Source organism: Mus caroli, unplaced genomic scaffold (genome assembly GCF_978045245.1).
Source record: "Mus caroli unplaced genomic scaffold, Mus_caroli_1 scaffold_6, whole genome shotgun sequence".
NCBI lineage: Eukaryota > Metazoa > Chordata > Mammalia > Rodentia > Muridae > Mus > Mus caroli.
Genome location: NW_028227261.1, coordinates 99,726,090 through 99,747,984, shown reverse-complemented (window position 1 = coordinate 99,747,984; position 21,895 = coordinate 99,726,090). Strand labels below are relative to the sequence as shown.

Below are 21,895 nucleotides of genomic sequence, written 5' to 3'. Positions count from 1 at the left end.
TTGATCACTAATTGAGAAAATGCCTTACAGCTGGATCTCATGGAGGCTTTTCCTCAAGGGAGGCTCCTTTCTCTGTGATAACTTCAGCTTGTGTCAAATTGACACAGAAAACCAGCCAGTACAATGTGTATGCGTATGTATGTATTATGCATGCATGCATGTATATATGTATGTATATATGTATGTATGTATGTATGTATGTATGTATGTATGTATGTATTATGAATGTATTTGCAGCATGTCGATGCCTGGTACCTGTATATGTTAATAGAGGGCATCAGATGCCCTGGAACTGGAGTTATAGATAGTTGTGAGTTGTTAGAAACTGGTCCTCTATAAGACCAGCCAGTGCTTTTAACCACTGAGCTATTTCTCCCGCCTTTGTTGTTGATCTTTTTGTTTAAAGAGTGATGAATGCTTTAACATTATGGGTACATAATTAAGGTTTGATTTTCTGGACTAGATAAGTTGCTTTTGACTCCAAATTTATGGTTCTTACTTCATCTATGCTGCCTTATGATGAAGATGAAAGTACACAGATCATGTAAGTTTACAGTTACAAACGTCCTTGTGCGTTGAGGGTGGAGGGGTTGAATAAAGGCCAGGTAAAGCACTATGCTGCACAGGTAGAATTCCAGACCCTGATGCCCCTTGTATGCTGCTCTATTATATAACCCTTCCATAGCGATGTTGCTATTTTGAATGGCTCTCGTGAAGCCTAGTCTGGCTTAGCTTAGCAGCATGAAGCAGAGGCTGGCTTTGAACTCCTGATCTTCATGCCCTGAGTGCTGGGATTATAGACAGGCACTACTCTGCCTCTTTACCACAGCAATTCTGTAGGTGTGTGAACTCAGTCCTCTTTCATAGATGAGGAGAGTGATGCGTGGAGATGTCAAAGCATACATCCAGGCCCTGTCAACAAACGCAAGAACTAGAAACGGACTAGCTATTCATGACTAGAGTTTTGCCTTTATTGTAGATGCTCCTATTATTCTAAATAAAGACTCACTTTAAACTTGTTTTTTGAATGAGCCAATGTTCAGTATAAACATGCAAAAGAAATCAACTGTTGAGGACTGTAGACACATAAAGCCAACCACGAACTTCAGTAAAGCACTGACTTATTAGCATCTTGCTGAGAAACCAGACTGCAAGTGAGCACACGGGAGAGGGTGTGTGCATGTTCTTTGCTATAGATAAAGAGCACCTGACAGGAAATCTACAAGGCATCAGCTACAAGCTCTTGGTTTGTGGCTGCAAAGGCAAGTCAATTGGGGTGTAGGCATACCATGTATTCGACATAGTGAACTCTAAGTAAAGTAGCTTGGGGAATGAAATCAACAGGGGTACAAGGATTTCAGGTATGAGTGTGCCTGTTTATTCGCCTTCCTGCTGTCCTCCATAGTGCCTGACCCCTTCCTGGATATGGAGAGATGTTTGGCCTGGATATTTGGCCTCAAATAGCCAAAGTTGGCCTCAAATTTGCTATGTAGCTGAGCATGACTTGGAGCTTTGCCCCTCCTGTCGCTCCCACAGAAGTATGCACTGCTGCACCTGGTGTAAACTACTCTGAGAAGCAACCAAAGGGTCTCCTGAATGCCAGCCAGGCATTTTCCTAAAAAAAACAGCACCCTCAGATATGTGAGTGGTGATTTGAATGAAAATGGCCTCCATAAGCTCATATGTTTGAATAGTGGCCCCCAGTTCATCACACTGGGAAATATTAGGAGATGGCCTTGTTAGAGATGATGGGTCACTGGTTGTATTAGTCAGGGTTCTCCAGAGGTCACAGAACCTATGGAATGTCTCTCTATATAGAGAGAATTTGATTTACAGTCTGTAGTCCAACTACCCCAACAATGGTCATCTGTGACTGGGAAGTCCAAGGATCTAGTAGTTTCTCAGTCCCATGAGGCTAGCTGTTTCACCTGATCTTCTGTAGAAGTAGAGTCCAACAGATGTGCTGGCAAGTAAGTGCAAGCAGGCGAAGAAGAGTGAATCTTCCTTCTTCCAAAGGCCTTATGTAGGTCTCCAGCAGAAGGTGTGGCCCAGACTAAAATTGTGTACCACCACACCTAGATCTGGGACTTGCTTTGTCCCAGGCTGACCTTGAACTTGGAAATCTCCTTGCCTTACTCTCCTGGGATTAAAGGCATGTACTACCTTGCCTGGGCCTAAGCTTTTCATAGCCACTATGCCTCAAGATCTCCATGCTAAGATTCAGGTCAGAAACTTGTGTCTTCCAGCCTCAAGATCTGGCTTAAAGGTGAGCCCTCCAATTCTGGATTGTGGTTCATTCCATACATCGTCAAACTGACAACCTGGAATAGCCACTATACTGGTTGTGGGTCTTGAGGTCTCAAGAAACCCCTGGCAAGCCCATGCTCTCTTATTACATCCTGTCTGCCGCTTAAGATGTTGGCTGTTCAGCTGTTCCTGTTGCCATGCCTTTGCTCCGCCATCATGGACTCTAACCCTTGGGAACTGTAAGCCCAATTAAATGCTTTCTTTTGTAAGTGTTCGCAGTCAGTGTTTTGTCATAGCAATTGAAAAGTATCTATACAGAAGCTGGTACCAGGAAGTGGGCTATTGCTGTGACAGACCTGCCTGGCCTTGCTGGGTTTTTTGTTTTTTTAAGAAATGTGGAAGACTTTGGGACTTTGAACTGGCAAAGCAGTTGAGTGCTGGGAGCAGAGCTTAATAGGTAATCCTAGCAGGATCTTGAAAGATAGTAGTGCTAAGTGCCATGAAGACTGTAAAGACTTAGCTCAAGAGCTTTCAGAGGGGTGCAACACTAGCAACTAAGCTACAGGTGATGCTTTTGGCAGAGAATGTGCCTTTTCTTTTCTACCTTTGTCCTAAGGATTAACCTGAAACTAAGTTAAAAGGTATTACATTAATTTCTTTGGGAGGGGAGATCTCAAGACATCCTGATATTGACTCTGTCGCATGGTTACGAATAATCACTCTTATGAGGGTCTACAATGAAAACAAAAACAAAAAACAATCAGGCCAAGAAGAAATAGAAAATGTACAATTTGAAGAGAAAAATAGCACCAGGAAATAAAATGTAGCTGAGGTTTGTCCTGGAAGAGAAGAGGAGACCAAGGAAAGGCCTAACCTGTACTGGAGTAAGAGCAGGGTGCCCTCGGGGTGAAAAGCCCAGGCAGCCAAACTTCCAGTTTATGAGAGCAAACAACTTAAGGAATTTTCTGCTCCTAAAAGGGAAAGGCTCTGAAAATGTGATTCAAGGGAGCCAGGTTCCACCCCAAGTCAGAGATCAAACTTAACAAGTTCGTCCATGTGGTTTTGGCCTCAGAGTCATGAGGGATACATAAGTAAAAGGATTATGGAATCTTCCTTTGGAGAATAGAAAATTGCAGGGTCTAGAACATGGAGAGGTGGCTTAGCACTTGCTGCTCTTGCAGTGGATCTGGGTTTGGTTCCTGGCAGCTATCTAGTGATTCGTAAGCATCCAAGGTTACAGTTCCTCTTCTGACCTCATGGGCACCAGGCATGAGCATGGTACACATAGATACAACAGGCAAACACTTGGTAACATAAAATAAGTAAATTCCTGCTGGGTGGTGGTGGTGGTGGTGGTGCACGCCTTTAATCCCAGCACTTGGGAGGCAGAGGCAGGCAGATTTCTGAGTTCGAGGCCAGCCTGGTCTACAAAGTGAGTTCCAGGACAGCCAGGGCTATACAGAGAAACCCTGTCTCAAACAAACAAAACAAAACAAAACAAAAAAGTAAATTACTTAAAGAATAATTTTTCTCAAGATAAATTCTCAGTATGGCCTCTACGTAGAACAGGCCAGACACAAACTCACAGACATCCACCTGTTTCTGCCACCCAAATACTGAAATTAAAGGTTTGCACCAACAATCCCTGCAATATTTAAAAGGAAAAAAAAATTAAAGATCTATTTTTCCATATCTTCAGAAGCTAGGAATTATATAACATTTCCAAACTTGAAAAATATATGTATTTATATGCATGTATATGCACATATACATGTGCACATATTTCTTACAAGCTTCTGCTAACTTATAGGTAAAGAGAATATCCTCTTTGATTTACATAATTGATGAATTTGAGCTTTTTCACATGGGTCATTCATAATTATTTTTACTAATATTTGCTAATATTTCTGAAATGATAATGGAATTGTAAATTTCATTTTTGTTCATTTTCAAAAATTAGGTGTGGGGGGGGGCTGTGCGGACGGTTTAGGACAACTTTGTTGAATTAGTTCTTTTCTTCTGTCTTTACATGGGTTTCTGTAAACAACTTTTAAAATGTAAGGGCTAGAGAGATGGCACATGCACGGGTTATGAGAACTTGCTGCTCTTGGAGAGGATCTAGGTTATATTCCTAGCACCCACATGTGGCCCGAAACTGTCAGTAACTCTAGTACCAGGGGATCCAATGCCCTTTTCTGGCATCCTTGGGCACCAGACATTCACATGGTACATATACATGCATGTAGGCAAAACACCCATTCACATAAAATAAAATAAAATAAAATAAAATAAAATAAAATAAAATATATTTTTTCTTTTTTAAATTCTAAAGAGTAGGAATTAAGAGACCTGAATATTTTCTCTCCCTCTCTCTATTCCTCCCTCTCCTTTCCTTCTTTCTTTCCTTTCTTTCTTTCCTTCTGTCTGTCTGTCTCTCTTGCTCCCCTTCCTCCCCAACCTCTCTCTTTCTGAGACAGGTTTTCATGTAATCCCAGGAGAGCCTCAAACTTACTATGATGATCTTGAACTCTTTGATCCTTGCTTTTTCCTCACATTAGTGGATTATAGGCCTGCACCATCTGCCCTGTCTATGCAGACATGGGGATGAACTCTAGGCTTTATGCATAGCAGGCCACCACCTTACCACCTGAGCTACATCCCTAATTTTTTTTTTTTCTTTTTGGAGGGTTGGGGTGAAGTCATGCTCTTATGTAGATCTGGCTGGACTTAGACTGCCTACATAGGGAAAATTAACTGGTCCTCCAGTTCCTCCCTCCACCTCCAAACGACAAAGATTCCAGGTGTATGCTGTCATGATGAGGACTGGATTTTAGTCTTTCCCACCACGAAAAGTGGAACACATTTTGACTGTAAGCCATTTACTCTCTGTAGTCTTGAATTTCTTTTTCTTATATAAAATAAGCTAAAAATACTCACCTGAATCGTTGCCCTATTTTCCTCATAAGAATCAAATGAAGATATCTATGTGTAAACCAGTTCCTGAATCACTCTTATTATCGATATTAACACACTGTTTGAAACATGTCTGTGACTAACAGGCATGAGCAAGCTGATATGGACATTGAACTTGAAAACACTGTTAGGCACTTAAAAAATAATATGTGATACAGTTCAAACAAGTCACTGGACACTGCAGCAAATGTGGCTTATGTGTCATTTTAAAATTAAATTCATGTAGTTTGTATGTTAAGTTCCACATTTTCTAAATCTTTTCTTTTTTTTTTAATGTGAAGTGAATGTATGAATACCATAGTTTATTTCCTTTCAGGGTAACTTTTGCGGCATATAGAAAGAAAAAAAGTTAAACCAGGATCACAATTTTGTACTAAGTCTTCTAACCAACAACAGGCTATTTTTATATTTAATTATAAAATCCTGAAAAATGGTTTGAAATTGACTAACATATAATAATGGGAAATGTTATTTACCAAAACAGTCTTTATTTCTTAATCACTTATTTTCACTTGTTAAAACTACCTTTTATTTATTCTATAACAATTTCATTCATGCATGCAATGTATCCTGATCTTCTCTACCCCACTTCATTTATTTTTTTAAACGTTTAATTATGTGTGTTTGGGGGTGGGAACGCACATGTGAGTGCCGTTTGTCAAAGGAAGCCAAGACATAGGGGTGGATACCCTAGAGTTGTGCTTATAGGAAGTTGCGAGCCATCTGATTAAGGTGCGGGCATGGGTGCGGAGAACCAAATTCCGTGCTCTAAAACAGTGTTCTTCACTGCTGAGCCATCTCTCCAGCCCCCATATCCACCTCTTTAGTCATTTCTTTTCAATTACTTTCTTTATCTTTATCATCTCTTACAGGCTTTTTCGATGTCTGTTTCCTTCATGTAAAATCTAAGAGGAGGGATTAGAGAGAGAAAACTGTGAGCATTGTTTTTTTTAATATTTATTTATTTATTTTATGTATGTAAGTACACTGTCACTGTCTTCAGGCACACCAGAAGAGGGCGTCAGATCCCATTACAGATGGTTGTGAGCCACCATGTGGTGGCTGGGAATTGAACTCATGACCCCTGGAAGAACAGTCAGTGCCTTTAACCACTGAGCCATCTCTCCAACTCAACTGTGAGCATTTTAAGGCTTTAAGTATATATTGTTAACATATGAATTGGCCAGGTATGGTGGTCCACATCTGTAAGCCCAGCACATCTGACAGGAGGGGCAGGAAGATTAACAGTTCTGGGCCACTAGATCACCAGGCCAGCCTAGTTCCAGGTCTGATGCTAGTTTGGGCTTCATAGAGAAACCTTATCAAAACAAAACAAAATCATGTGTTATTTTAAAAATTTCTACCAAGAATATAATTTGGTTGTATAGTATCTATCACCAGGCCACGTAATCTTTTTTCTTTAGTCATTTTTGAATTATAAAATTACTCAAAATTTTAAAAATATTTCAACATAGCAATGTAAGAAACTATTTTGATGTGCACTGGAAGTGATGTACACATCCAACAGATCAGACCTGGGATCTCATGGGTATTGTGGCTTATAATGAATTTTTTTCCCCTATGTACTTTGCCACCTAGTCACAGCCCTAGCTCATGAATTTAAAATTTTAAAACATTGATTAAAATATTTTTTAAATAGCATAGACATGTGTCAAATAAGGTAAAGAAAAAATCTTGAAGATGGTATGAGAGCCGTGTTACACACTGTTGTGGAGATTCTAGGGCCCCCTGTCCCTGACCAGGTAGTTCTGGGCCTGACCAAGCGCCTTCCCATCTCTAGACTTCGGTTTGAATCTAAGTAGTAAGACTTTGCGAATGCTGGTCCTCCTGTGAGACAGCACACTTCTACAAAAGGGCATTTTCTTGGTGAGTCTTTTGGTCAGAATCTTGGTTCACCTAACAATAACTTGACAGTTGTTCTCTTTCCCGTTTCTGTTTTTGTTTCCCATACCGAGGATTGAACCCAGTACCTTGTGCATGCTAGGCAGTGGTTCGCCCACAGAGCTACACCTCCTAACTCTGATTATTTTTCAGAAAGACCCAAGTAAGAATTTCATATTGTCACTTACAGCAAAATACAGTTTTGAAAATGAACGCCGAGAAATTTATTTTTAACAAAATGCTATCCCCAAATATCTTCACTGGAGAACCAAAAAAGCTTAAACCAATCAGATACTCTTCATTGGTCAAATCCTATATTGCTTTTATATAAGTTTAAAAAAAAGACAAAAAGATTAAAATTCCTCTAATCAAGGAATGTAATTCTGCAGTCAGTCCAGAAAGTACATCATGTATCAACGTTTTGACTCATCTTCCCTCATTTATCATTGTATCCTAGCTAACATTATGATACATTGTAAACACTAAACAATTCTTCAGTGGTTAAATGATAGCACAGGTGTTTCATATTATAGTAACTAGTGTGATGGAAATGTAAATTTAACTTCTACCTATGTAAGGAAAACTTTCGGAAGCATATGAGAATATAACTATTGAAATATCTTCTTGGGTATCTAAAGTTATATACACACACACACACACACACACACAAAGATTTACGTAGAGTAAGTTTAATGTAACATTACAATTTCTCTTCCACTGAGAGCTGTGCAGACTAAGGGATTGTGTATCTCTGCCTTCTTTAGGTTCCTAGGTATGGACGCCAGTTAACCAGGTACATGTTTGAATCTGGGCTATGAAAATGTATCTTTTTCTATTATAACATAAAGGTGTGCTAGTGACTTCATTGTCTTTAATACTTGTAAGACTTGTAATTAGGGCTGGGAAGATGGCTCAGATGAGCACCAACTACTCTTCCAGAAGTCCTGGGTTCAATTCCCAGCAACCACATGCTGGCTCACAACCATCTGTAATGGGACCTGATGTCCTCTTTTGGTGTGTCTGAAGAGAGCAATGTGTACTCATATACATTAAATAAATAAATAAATCTTTTTTAAAAAGACAGAAATTTAAAAGAAAAAAGACTTGTAATTAGGTTAGTGGTGATATACTACAAGTGCCTTTAGTTCCAGCATTTGGAAAAAAGAGGCAGGGGTACCCCTGTGAGTTCAAGGCTAGCCTGGGCTACAGAGCAAGTTTCAGGACCACCAATGCTACATAGAGAAAAAACCCTGTCTTGGAAAAAAAATCATAATTCATATAACAAAACATATGATTTTCAGAAAACTGGTTGAAGACTCACAGTGTCTTCAAAACAAGAGTAAAGGTCTTAAGAATTAAAAATAATTTGTTGGGAATCATTCGTTTAGCACACAAAAGGAATTTTACATAGATGGAAGGGCCAGTGAGTTGAGAGCTGTGCAGCAAATGTTTAAATGTTTGAGGATGGAGTAATTATGGTTTCTGAAAAAGCCATGGTCTTTATTCATCTGCTCTTTGTTTTGCTAAAAATCATCATCTTGAACAATTTTCCAGCTAGAATTTAGATAGCAACTGGAATTTTTTCTCTTTACACTTTAGAATTCTGGAAAGAAGGAATATATATATATATTCCTTTATATATATGTGTGTGTGTGTGTGTGTGTATGAATTCTTTGAATTCTAGCTCTATGAATTAGAATTCTGGAAAAAGTATATATATATATATATATATATGCATCATTATTCAAATGATGAAATTAGAATAGCAACAATTATTTCTGTTGAAATTCTTTTTAATATAGACTGTGGCCCAACAGTTTTTTTTTAAATTCTCTCCTATAGAATTAATAGAAACCCCTTTCCCTCGGTAAACACTTTTCTTTAAGAAATTGGGTGTCTTCTTTTTATTTGAAAAGGCCTTATTAAGCAAAATGATTTATAGACTACCCCCATCCTCCTAGTGTCAGGCAAGTATGAAGGTCCTAGCTGCTCAGGTCACCCCGGTTACAGGAGTTCCGCTTCTTGAACTAAAATTGCAAGATTTATTATTCTATTAACGTTCATAAAGTCACTCTTTTGATGAGCCATAATTTCTCTTTATGAAGAGTCTGTGTGCCAGTCACTCATGACATAGGAGAAGAAAAGTCCGGACTTTCAACATATTCTTATTCTCTAGACCATTAATAAAGTCTTGAAATCCCATCTGACTCCAGGGGATAATGGCATAAGGTATAGTATCAAACAGTAAATTTCAGAGAGTCAATGTGTCCATCAGAGACATCCTTCACATGGATGCCTGTGTGTTAAACCTAAACTTTCCCCCTTTATATTAAAAAAGAGAAAGAAAGAAGTCGAGTGCCAGCTCTCTTGATGGAGAACATAACCCACTAGCCAAGCTTGCATTATCTTTGTGAATATTTGTAGGGAGTGAAACAGCAGGAGGTGTGAACTTTCTCCTGCTTATCTAAATGGTCTGCTAATGGCAAAACCTAATTACAGTTACTTAAGTACCAAGTTTATTAAGGTATTCACCAAATCCTCCAGCCACGGGGCTTCCCCTCAATGTCCCACCTTCACCCCACCCCCACCCCAAACAGTGCAATTTCCCCACTTTAGGCTTAATGTCCTTCATTTATTTTAGGTGGGGAGTTAGGGAACTTGGAACTTCTAAAAGTAGTAAACCCAAAAGAGACTGTAGCATCATGAATAGAAATTTTAGTCTACGCCGGAGTTTTACAATTGTTTGCTTCTCAGCTTTGGAAAGTCAGCTTGCTTCTTTACCAGAAGGTTCAGTTTGTCCTCTACAGATCATCCATCCCTTCTTTGGTGACCTATTTGGGATGGAAAGTCAAAAGCACCCCAAAGCAACCCTCCCTAGAAGCGCGAGGAGCCATCATCTCCCCATCAGCGCCAGGATCTCCTGGCAGTCTTTGTCCCTTCTAGACGTGGTAGCTTGGAGAGGAGGTTTGGTTTCCAAGGATTGGAGCGTTTGAAGGGCGGGGCCATCTCCAAGTCCATCTCCCCCACCCCCCCTTTTTTGTCCTCTTCTCCTGGGACGAGAGGGCGGAGCAAGGTCCCCTGCGGCCGCGTACGGAGCTCTCTCAATGTCGGTCGCTCGAGGTGAGTGTTGGCCAGGGCGGTAGCCCGTGGCGTCGCGCCGTGCCGCAGGTTCATTTGTGGAGTTCACCGCAGCCGCTCCGCCAGCGGCTTCCCCGGCCTGTGCCAAGTGGGTTTACGAGGTCGGAGGCGTGTTGGGGCGCGCTGGCGCTGGCGCAAGGCTCCTCCCCAGGGCTCATTCCCCCGACCGCGAAAACCCTGGAAACCCCAGGTTTCCTCTGACCTCCGCTCCTTCCTTGCCGCTGCGTCTCCGCGCCCCGGGAGGGAGCAAGGGGGAGGGGAGGGCGCTCCTCGTCCCTGCACTTCCGAACCACGCCAGCCCACAAGGTACCTTCACGTCGAGGAAGATATTTATAGCAGCCTCGGAAAGCTAGCAGTTGATAGGAGCTTTCAATCTGAAATACGTTTATTATTATTATCATCATCATTATTTTGCCCAGTTGCAGAGCTTTTGACAGCAAAAAAGTCAGCTTTTTATTAAAGACAAAGAGGTAAATTATCAGTCGGGACAGTGCAGACCTGGCGCGCTTCCTCTCTTGGCCACGAGGAATTGATGGGGGAGCGGCGGTCAGCACTCAGACACCCTTGGGGTCCTGGTGGGGAGGAGCCCCGGGCCGGTAGACTTGCTCAGGTCCCTCTGGCACCTGGAAAGAAGGGAGTCTTCCCCCTTTGCACAAAGCCAGTAGGATTTCACTGCTGAGCAGCCTCGCAGATCTTTCCTTTCTTCCTCTGCTTTCTTTGACTCCCCGCTCCCTTGCGCTGGAGTCCTTTCTCCTCGCTCTTCTCTCCCTGACTTCCCCCTCCCCTCCCCTTCCCTCCTTTCCTCCCCCTCCTTTCTTTTCCACCGCACGCGTAGTGTCATTTATTTATTTATTTATCACCCCCAGCCATCAACACCCTTTTAGGACTCCCAAGCTTTTCAATGTGAGTGGGAGGAGAAAAGGGCAGGAAGTGTTGACTGGAAGGGGGTTAGATCGTGCGTCAGGGTGAGACATTCTGCCCTGGAATACACAATCGGGAAAATCTTGGGAATTGAGGATTTTAGATGTGCTTAGGAAATGCCGCTATCTGATGAGATCCAACTCCGTGCGCGTCTCCTCTGCTTTTATTGTATGGGTTTACCCCTCTAGCCGCCAGGACTGTGGGGGAGGGGAAAGGGGCAAGTATTAAAGAGGGCCATCTCGCCCAAGATCCTCAACACCGCGCCTTCACCGGATGCGCGCTCCTCTATGCGAAGGAATCCAGCAACAACCCCTAATTCAGAGGCGGACAAAAGAAACTTTAATTAAGGTCTCTGCCCCGCGCGCTGCGCTGCGTGCTTTTTCTCTCTTGGGGCTGTTGATGTCCAACTAGAGGATCTGAGAAATAGAAATGGTACCACCAGCTCATGCCCTTGAACTTCAATTGCTCCTGACTTGCTGTATTGATTTTTTTCTTCTCTATTTTGTTGTTGTTGTTTTTGGTACTGTAGCCCCCCTCCCCCCAACCATCCTAAATTTGATTAAAGCCTTAGGAGATCTTTAACCTGGTAAACGGGGCGGGGGTGGAAACCCACTTCTTGGGGAAAGAATTGTCCTAAACAGACAGGTTTTTTTTGGGGGGGGGGATATTACACTAAATAAAAATTCAAGGTGTGATGCTGCAGTTTGGCTCTCTTGTTTTCAACACCATGGCACCTTATCATTAGGAGCGATGATTGTTACTTTCTAAGCCTTTGGAGGATCAGCCGGAAAGTGCAAACAATGTGCAAACAACGCGGGATGTGGGGGTGGAAAGTTATTTAAGTACGACCCCCAGCACCCCCAGCCTTGGTGCACCGGTCAAAACATTTCCCAAGTTCGGAAAAGAAAGTGGTGGCTTCTAGATCAGAATGATGGGTTCCTTCTCCTTTCCATAACAGAAGAGACATAAAACGCACAATGAGCCTTTAGAGGGCGAAGGCTTAAAAATACGTGCCAGCAATGGACAACTTGAGCCCTTCACTGAAGATACACTGCAAGCTGGAAAGGAATTAAAAAGCCCCACGTGGTTGATCTGGGTTTAGACTTGCAACCTTCAGTTCTTTGCAAAGATTGGCCTCTAGATGGATACATTTGAGGGACCCTCTGGAGCCAGGGTTGGGCGCCTGGGGCAGAGCTGATGCTGCGAGCATTTAGAGCAGCGGGGCAGGGTCCCCACTAGGGGCTTGTTTCTCTGGCCAGGGAGGCCGGGCGCCTCCTGGACGCGAGAGCGCACGCCTGGGACCCGGCGGTCGCGCTTCTCACACCGCCTTTTCAGCAGGTCTTTATTCATCTCATCTCTCTCTCTCTCCCTTCTCCACCTCCTGTGCCTCCTTCTCCTCCTCTTCCTCCTCCTCCTCCACCACCACCTCCTCCTCCGCCGCCGCCGCCACCTCCTCCTCTTACATCTCACTGGCCTGGCTCTGTGTTGTTCAGAGTGACAAAGACAATGTCCCAGCCTTAACTTTGCAACCACCTTGCCTCCTTCTGGGGTTCAGCGCGGGAGGGGGGGCGGGCAACAGACGCAGCTTCAGCATCTCCTCCAGCTTCTCCTGCGCTTCTTCAGCTCTTGGATAATTCTTCCCATTTTCTCCCAGCCCTTTTCTCATTTCTTTCTTTCTTTCCCTTCCTTTCTCCTGCACGTTGTTGTTATTAGAAAGGCTTCGCGCACCCCCTGGTGCTCCGGCGTTTTGTGTGGCAGGAGAAGATTGTCTTCTCTCTTTCTGTCTTGCTTTCTCTCTCCTCTGGTTGCTCATTATTCAGAGAGAGACATAGAGGGAGGGAGAGAGAGAGAGAGCGCGCGCGAGGGAGAGGGAGGAGAGGAGAGGAGAGGAGAGGAGAGAGAGAGAGAGAGAGAGAGAGAGAGAGAGAGAGAGAGAGAGAGAGAGAGAGAGAGAGAGAGAGGAGGGGGAGGGAGGGAGGGAGAGGGGAGAGAGACGGATATCTCAGGTCATCTGCAGCTGCAGCGAGTCTGAGGAGCCGAGGAAGGCAGGGAAGATGGCGATCCTCCATTGCTGAGACCCGGCAGAAGCACATGAGACTCCCAAACAACTTCCACAACAATAACCCGAGCAGGAAGAGGAGAAAGAGAAAGAGGATAAGGAGGCGGTGGGGCTGGAGAACCCGAAGCACCTCCCGGCGCCGGGACGCTTCTTCTGTAAGTTACTGCAATTAACCACCACCTCTGGGGTGGTCTGAGTGCTCCGGGGAGGAGAGCGCGGGGCGGTGGAGGCACAAACGCGCTCATTCATTCGGCCAAGAAGGGCTGGCGGCGCGGGGAGGAGAGGAAGTCCCCTGCATGGGCTGGCTAGGAGGAGAGAGAAGAAGCTAAAGAGAGACCGAGGAGGAGGAGAAGGAGGAGGAGGGGGAGGAGGGAGAGCAGCTGGGGGAGGAGGAAGAGGAGGAGAAGAAGCTAGGGAGGAAGAGGAGAAGGTGGTGGTAGCTGTGGAGGTGGCTGTGCTTTTCCTGCTGGCTGCTCCTTCTGCTGGGGGGGGGGGGGCGACGAGCCCTGTGGCTTAATTAATTTCGTGTAGTTCTGTGAAGAGAGAAGAGAGAGAGAGAGAGAGTGAGAGAGAGAGAGAGAGAGAGAGAGAAATGAAAGATGAGTGAGGAGAGAGCTGGAGGCTTAGGACGGATGCTCTGAGTGTGGGGACAGGAGTAGGGACAGAGAAGGGGGGCGGAAGGCTGGAGGCCAGGAGAGACCTGAGCCCCAGCCAGAGGGAGCGAGCAAGGGGTCAGAGAAGGGAGCGCTCGGAGCGAGCGGCCCCGACCTGAGCGGGTTGACCTCTTTCTTTCTCTGTCCCTCTGCTTCCTTTCCCCTCCTCTGTCTGCCTGTCCCCTGCCCGATGGCAAAGCCGTGCGGATTGGCACCCCCCTCTTCCTCAGGTATTTGGCTCTCTCTCTCTCTCTCTCTCTCTCTCTCTCTCTCTCTCTCTCTCTCTCTCTCTCCCCCTCTCTCTCTCTCCCCTCTCTCTCCGAAGTTGGGATGCGGGGTCTGGATGTGTCGAGGGGGTGGCTGCCGCCGCTGCTGCTGGGGAGGAGAGAGGCAGCAAGGGGGGGGGCTGCTTGCCGGGTGGGGGCGCAGGTTGAGGGACAGCTGAGGAGCTGTCTCCAGGCTGAAGGTTCAGAAGCGTCGGTTGCAGGAGGACAACGGTTTCTGGAGAGGAGAAGCCATTACACACGCTCCTCTGAGGCTGGGAGAAAGGAAGGCAGGGGCCTGGAGTGGGGGTGGGGGGGTCTCACTCCTGGTGCGGTTCCCAGGGGTCTGCCCTCCCACCAGGCACGGGGGAAGCCTCAGCCGCCCCCCATTGGAGCAGCCCCTCTCTTTCCCTTTCTTTATCTCCCTGTCCTCCATTTGCAAGCTGTCTGCTTTGGTTCCAGTCCAGACTCCAAAACACAAAGCTCCTTCTCACGTTCATTCTCCAGGCTGTTCACCATTCCTGAAGGAACCCTGGTTTTCTTTTCATTGTGGCTCCTAACCTACAGAGAGGGAGGGGAGGAGGTTGTCTGGAGTTCCTTTTAAAAATCCTCCCAACCTAAAAAAAAAAAAAAAAAAAAAAAAAAAAGAAGAAGAAGAAGAAGACGAAGAAGAAGAAGAGAGAAAGGAAAAGAAAAAAGTTTCATTTTTAAGCATGCGCCTGGGATGGGGAAAGACCAACCAGTTGGGGCTTTCTCCAGGGCTCCCGGGGGCTGTGTCTGAGCGTCTGTGTTGGCTGTTTGGCTTGGTTTGGTTTTGTTGCTGGAGGTTGCTTACAGGTTTGGGGAGGAAGTGATAACTTGGGTTGAGAGCTGGGAACTGAGTCAGGTAATCCTTGTCATACTGTAACTCCACCAGAAAATGGAGGAGAGCGGGCTTCCAGGAGACAAAGCTGAGATGAGAAGTGTTTATAAAATTATGGATGTCTCCATTTTGAAGCTCTGTTGGTGGTGGCTGAAGGAGGAAGCATGCCTGCCTATTCCTTCTGCCTCTCCAGAGGGAGACCTTGTGGTGGTTCCTCACTATCTAGTCATAAGTAAGGAAATGAAAGCTTTTAAGGGTTCCTCAGATTTTTTTTTTTTTTTTTGGTCCTTCCACCCAAGCAGTTCCTTCACAAGTTACTGAGATGTTTGTTTCCATTTTAAAGTAAACTTTTGGAATTTTTTTTCTCCTTTTGGAGTGGACCTGAAGGGTTTTTGATCTCCTTCAGGAAAGGCAAACAAAAACCTTAAAACATTTCCACAGAGATCTTCTCCCAACTTTCAGCTGCTCCAAGTCCCCTGAATGTCTCCAGGAAATGTTATTTCCTCAGTATGAGGATGGTTGGTGACCCTCAGCTGAGCCTTTTTTTTTTTCCTCCTCTTTCGAGTTCTGGGGCTTGGTTATCATTAAGTCTGATGCATTGCAAGACTTTATTGTCTGGTTTGGGTTGATTTCTGCCAGGAAGAATAGAATATGTTCCTTCCAGATCTCAGAGGAACCCTTCAGCCTGGCAGTCTCTTCAGGTTCTCCATGCTTCTCCAGGCTGCTTGCTCCATCCGTGTGTTAGGCCTTCCTGCTTCCTTTGTTTCCCCTCTTCCCTTTCCTTCTGCTGGGTTTCTTTTTCCTTCTGTGTTCTCCAGTACTGTAAATCTTCAGAAATATCACTATGTCTTCTTAACAATGTCACTATGGAAACAAATGGTATCAGTTGAGAAAACCTTATGACCAGGTATCTTAACCTTTTTAATTGGAGGAATTTATTAATCTTGTAGGGAGACATTTTGTGAGGGTGGTTTGAGAACAGGAGGCAGCCCTACCTTAGCACATACACACTGCTGTGGAGCCCTTCGCAGATTAGTTCTAGAGACTGTATGCAGTTGACCCAAGGAAAGAACTGAATTCTGAAATGCTTTCAGGATTTACAAAAGATGAAGATGTTGCTTTCCCATTAGCTAAGGTAGCCATCTTGAGGATGAGGGAAGATGTTGGGAGAATTTTGCATGGCCTATTGAAGATGGGTGAGGAAGGGTTCACAGAGGGATGAAAACTTGGAGGAGGTTCAGAACCAATTAACAGATTCTAAGGGGGCTAATTGGACCTTGCTTCCAACTAAGGAGAAATGCAGAAAGGTACCAGCTTCAGCAGAAATAGGGATACACTGGTGAGCCTCTGACACCAGCCTTTTTCTTGCTTTGCTTTCTCATTAGATGTCAGATTTTTGAACGAAAAGTTCTTTCTGTCTACAGTGTTTTTGTGCATATTGAAGTGGTTTTTTGATTCCAGATGTAATTATATTCTGTTGAGGAGCTGGTAGCAATGTCACTCAGTAAGTGCACAATGCTGTATATGACAACATCACATTTTTTAAACCAAACTGTTGTGTCATTAATTGAGGGTTATTGTTCTTCAGAGGGGTGTGAAGGGAGACAGGAAAATACATGGCTCTTTAGCTGATAATTGTCCATGGTCAATGAAGTAAAACCCTGGTTGTACAGATGAAGATGTATGGTTTCCAGTTGATGTGTATGTTCATTTAAAAATAGTAGGTTTAGATCTTTGCCCCTTTATTAAAGTCCTGGGCTTCTCCAAGAGTACTTAGAAAAACAAATTCTTCCCTGGAATCAGACCTTTTAATTTTCATTTTAAAGTGTTATCTTTGACTGGATTGCTTTGGTTTTTAAATTGTCATGGCATATTTAAGTTTGGTAATGCATATATGAATGCTTCATATTTAGCTTGGAAGTTTAAATGCAGTAGATAGTTATTTGGGCAAGTAATTATCAGATAATTTTGCATCTAATTAGCTTGTGTTTATATAAACATAAATATGTTGATCTTGAAACAAACTTTCGTGATATCTTTTTATGGTTGTTAATACTGGGGCAAATGATTAATTTGTTTTAGGGTTTTGGGTGGGGGTGTGAAAAAATGCCAGTCACTACAGAACCTGACTCACCACATTTTTTTACTTGGAAATCAAATGATTTGGTGTCCTCTCCAGATAGTGTTAAAAGTTGAATGTATCTGGAAATTGGAGGGAGGGGGGAATGAGGTACCTAATAGGCATTTCGGAGTTTGAGAATATATTCTGATAATCTAAAAGACACTTGCATGTGCATTGTCTTAACCAATACGGTAGGGCCCATATCATTTTTAAGGGTATGGTTTCTTTTCTTTTTTTTTCTTTCCTTCCTTCCTTCCTTCCTTCCTTCCTTCCTTCCTTCCTTCCTTCCTTCCTTCCTTCCTTCCCTTTTTCCTTTCTTTCTTTCTTTCTTTCTTTCTTTCTTTCTTTCTTTCTTTCTTTCTTTCTCTCTCTCTCTCTCTCTCTCTCTCTCTCTCTCTCTCTCTCTCTCTCTCTTTCTTTTTTCTAGACCAACACACTTGAATTGAGCACTTTGATTTAAGCGTAATGAAAGGAATAAACAAGATCAGGTTGAACATTTCTCATTTGCTGTCAAAACTCAGAGATCATTTTTGATGTGAGGTGTCAAGTCCACGAGGATTATTCCTGCCATACAAGAGATAGCTGTTGGGTCATCATAATTCACTAATATTTCTTTTCTTGACTTTACTAATGATCCGTTGATCTTGTTCCCTTAAGACTCTTCTTATTCTACCCCTAACCCCACCAGGTGTTGAGGACAACTTTTAGAAAAAAAATCCATGTCTATTTTCCCTAATGTGTCTGAGGGAAGACAGTAGAGTTAGGGATCCAAGTTTATTAATGAGCTTTAGAGCACTTGTCAGTTTTCTTCAAAGAAGGGAGGGTAAAGTGGCTTTGAGGATGAGTCTTGTTTCATGTGTGATTGAGTTTAATAGGGTCTAGTCTTCCTTTAGTTATTCCTGATGTTGAGAGTTTTAGGCAAGGTAACCTTTATATTCTCTGTGGTATGTGAATCTTTCAGATAGACAGTTCACTGAGTTACACAAAAGAGAATTCATGGGTCTGGCTTGAGTATTCTAAGTTGGGAACAGAGGAACTGGAGACGGGAAGTGCTGTCTGTCTCATAGTGTTACAGGCGTGGGTTAAGAAGCACATAAGCAACTAATCCAGATCTGAGGAGATTTACACGACCGTGACTGTGTGTCTGAGACTAGGTGGATGCTACAGATTCGGAAGAAGTTGCAGTGAGCTAGGGCTGTAGCTCTGTGCTAGACTGAGGTCGTAAGTTCAATCCCCAGAACTTTGGTGGTTCCAGGGAAAAGGGAAAAAAGAGGGGTGGGGGAGAATGTTTCCCTGGTCTACGGACAAAATTCAGCAAACTGAGACATTTGCCAGGTGATGATATGTGTACATATTTGTGACAGTAGCTTGTGATAGTCCTGTGCTTCTGAAGTTGATGGCTTTGAGAGAAACATTATCTGAGTGTTGGTGACCTATTAATTGATTATGAGAAAACAGAGAAGAGAATAGATAATGCTAAAAGAAAATTCCTCTCTCCTTGTGTGATATGCCAAGACATCTGGCAGATGTTATGTGGGGCCCTAAGGAATGGACAGTTTAATTTTAGCCCTAGCAAGGAAATGGGAAGCTCTAAGCTCTTTTAATAGCACAAGTCTCAGTTTGGGGAAGGTTGCTTAAAATAATAAGAAAGAAAGGAAAAGAGGCATTTTGTGGAATCTTAAAGAACTGTAGGGGTGACTGAACTGAGGAGTTTGGAGTGACAGGGAGGGAAAAACATTATTTCTTAAGAAGAAACTAACATCAAAGTTACTAAAAATTGACAGATATTTACATTTTAAGTGAAGACTATTAAAGAGTTAATATTCACCAGACAAAACTTCCAGGTTAGAAGTTGGGTATTTTTTATACCTTAGATTTTTATTTATTTTTTAATGCCTCAGATACCCGTCATCACCCTCACTGTAACCAAGAGGAAACTGGCACATGGGCATGAAGTGACTTCCATAAGGTCAGGAAGTTCAGGTGTGACAAAGCCTAGCCTAGCTAGGGCACAGGGCGGGTTGGATCACTGCAGCCCGATGCCCTTTCCTCTACCCCAACAGGCTTTGATGGATGTAGTTGTGCAATAACTGTCCTCTTAGGACAGGAGCATTGAATGTGCTATTGGTGGTGTTGGTGTTAGTTGGATTGAACAGGTCAGGATTTGCAGCTGAGGTATGATACTCAAGAATGCAGAGACCCGTTTTGTTAGTGAACCTTTAGCTGCTGAACTGTTAGCTGTATTTTTCTTTTAAGTTTTCTGTTTTCCTCTCTAGTTCTACCATCCAGGGCTTAGAAGTACTTTTCAAATGCCCTTCTTTGGAAATTTGTCTGGGTCTATTGCAACTTGCAAAAGTGTCCACAATTGGACTCTGAGGTTCTGTTTTGCAACAGGGTACAAATTCAAATTGGCTGCTTCCAGACATGCCATTTTGTAATATTGATGAATGATCAAGACGTGAAATCCAGTCGTAACTGGTGAATTTCTAGTATTCTCTGTTCATTCAAAAAGAGAGAGAGAGAAAACGATTTCTATGTATATTTTTGAATCCTAATTCTCTTTCGCAGATGAATGACTGGTTCCCCTTTCCTCAGTAAACAGACAGTCTTCATTCCAATGACTTGGGCTGAGTACTCTGGAAAGGGTGCGATGAGTTTCCATGTCTGTCTCCTCTTGGACAGGCACAAGCAATTTTGTAAGGAGGAAGAGTGGTGTTTGGAAGTTTCCACATTTTCTAAGCTTCTTCCAAACAAATGCATAAATTCTTCATCTCCGAGGCAGCCCAGAGATGGTAGTACTGGATACAGGACTTCTGGCAGAAACACAGTTAAATGCTGTAAACAGTTGAACCTCAGTGTGGCACTCCTCCAAATGAGTTGACTGTCGAAAATAAAATGTTCCAGAAGAACTGGGAGAACAGGAAAGAAGTTAAAACAGCATGGTTTGCATGCCAGGGCTAAAGGAAAAAGAAAAAAGTTTAGGGTTGGGGAAGCAGAGGCACTGGAAAGAAGATAATCAGAGTTGAACTGTCTCCTGGATTTATGAGACCCAGGAGAAGTTTCCCGATACAGCAAAGTGGACTTTTATGAATCCAGATGGAATCTGCAGCTTACTAGGAAGCTCTTCTGAATTCCTGTCCCCCTTGAACCATGCAACTGATGGATGAGAAATCCATCAGAAATGATTTGGATTTACAATTCCTGCTTGGATGTGCTCTCATAAAATTGATTTTCTTGCCAAGGACCATGGGCCTCTGTACCATTAAGATTGGGGAAGTCTTCAGATGGGTGGCTCCCATGCAAAGTTGATTGTTGGGGCAGTTGGGTGGGTAAGATGACATACTAGGAGAAGATGCAGCTACTGTCCTCTCTTTTCCAGGGAGCATCTTGCTTGAGATCTTCAAAGCTTCCTTTCCTACTTCTTAGCTAGACACATTTCTTCTTGAGTTATTCTTGGAGGGTTGAAGGGAAGATTGCTTTTCATGCCAAGCCCATGGGTGTTTTGGTATTGATTTCCTTTCTTTCATGTGTTTGCTTGTTCAGATCACTGCCTGTTGCTTCTTGATAGTAATAAGATGCTTAATGCTGTGCCTATCCACACTTAAACCCAACTTCACTCAAAGGGTAGAACCTGCTCATAGGGGCAAGGGATCAGTAGGGTTTTCACTTGTTTAAAGAAATATTTGAAGACGAAGACTGTGTAATTCAGAAAGTTATTTGCTGGGCATTGGAGGAGACTTTGAACAGAATCCATGAAAGGAAAATGAAGAAACAGTTCCCAGGACCCAGTGGATCCTTATTAAATGTGTTAGGATCACTTAGAAGGGATAGAAGCATTTGCCCCCAGGTGAGTAAGCAGAGACTTACCTTGGATTCATATTGGTTAGAGCATAAAAGGAGCTGGAGGCCCAGGTAGGACAACTGTGTCAGAAGTAATTAAGCCCAGGATTTGTGGAGAGGCTTATCTGCCACAGAGCCCAGCTGGGGAAGGCCACACTCACTCCCTAAGCCCTTGTCTGGCCAGTTCAACCAGAACACACGCTAAGGCACTCTGATTTTCCCTTCTCTTCCCCGTGCAGGTGTAAGAAGGCAGAGCCATTATTCCTCAGTTTTTCTCATTTCTGTTGAGTGCTTCTCTCTTGAGCTGGGAAATGCCAAAGGCAGGGGTGGGGTGGGGGTGCGGGGCGGAGGTGAGGTGGGGTGGGGGTGGGGGGCGGAGGGTTGGAAGCTGGTTACCTCAGAGGGCACATTCTCCTTCCTATTACCACTGCAAATGTGCCTATCACACTGGACCATATTCCTCAGAAAAGAATTGTGCAGTGGCACAATGTGGGATGCTTGAAAGATGTGTGCAGCACAAAGGTTCCAGTACTCACCTGCCGATTAAGAAATGGGTTTCTAAACCATCTCATTTCTGTTGCTAATGAAAAGCTTTGGAAGGTACCTGTGAATTAGAGCTCCAGCTGCTATCATGGTAGGGGAAGTTAGGCCTTGAAAGGATACATGGATTAGCCCGTCAGAGAAGCAGACAGTAACATCAGCACAAGTAGAAAATAGACAGGGTTGTTAAGCTAACAGAAAAGTAGGCTAAAGCATCGCTGTAATTATATGGTGAAAATTTGCTGGGAAAGAGAGCCTGCTTGGATGGGAAAGGGGAAAGAAGTGAGGCAGGGGAGTAATTGACAAGTCAAAATAGAAGAGGATTGTCCATTGGGAAGTGAGGCATTGCTCTTAAGAAAACAATAAGGCAGGCAG

At 43.6% G+C, this 21,895-nt stretch overlaps 1 protein-coding gene across 7 annotated transcripts in view; it reads left to right on the top strand.

Moving 5' to 3' along the window:
• The first annotated feature begins 10,178 nt into the window (after positions 1–10,178).
• The window catches only part of Znf462 (zinc finger protein 462), a 138,719-nt gene continuing 127,002 nt past the window's right edge, over positions 10,179–21,895 (top strand). For 5 of the 7 annotated variants that reach the window (XR_015047380.1, XM_085839286.1, XM_085839284.1 and 2 more), the window contains exon 1: positions 13,182–13,395. The gene's annotated coding sequence lies outside the window, so the exon portion shown is untranslated. Of the gene's footprint in view, positions 10,243–13,175; positions 13,396–21,895 lie in introns of those variants that run through there. The other 2 variants (XM_085839283.1, XM_029476288.2) reach the window with 2 other exon arrangements.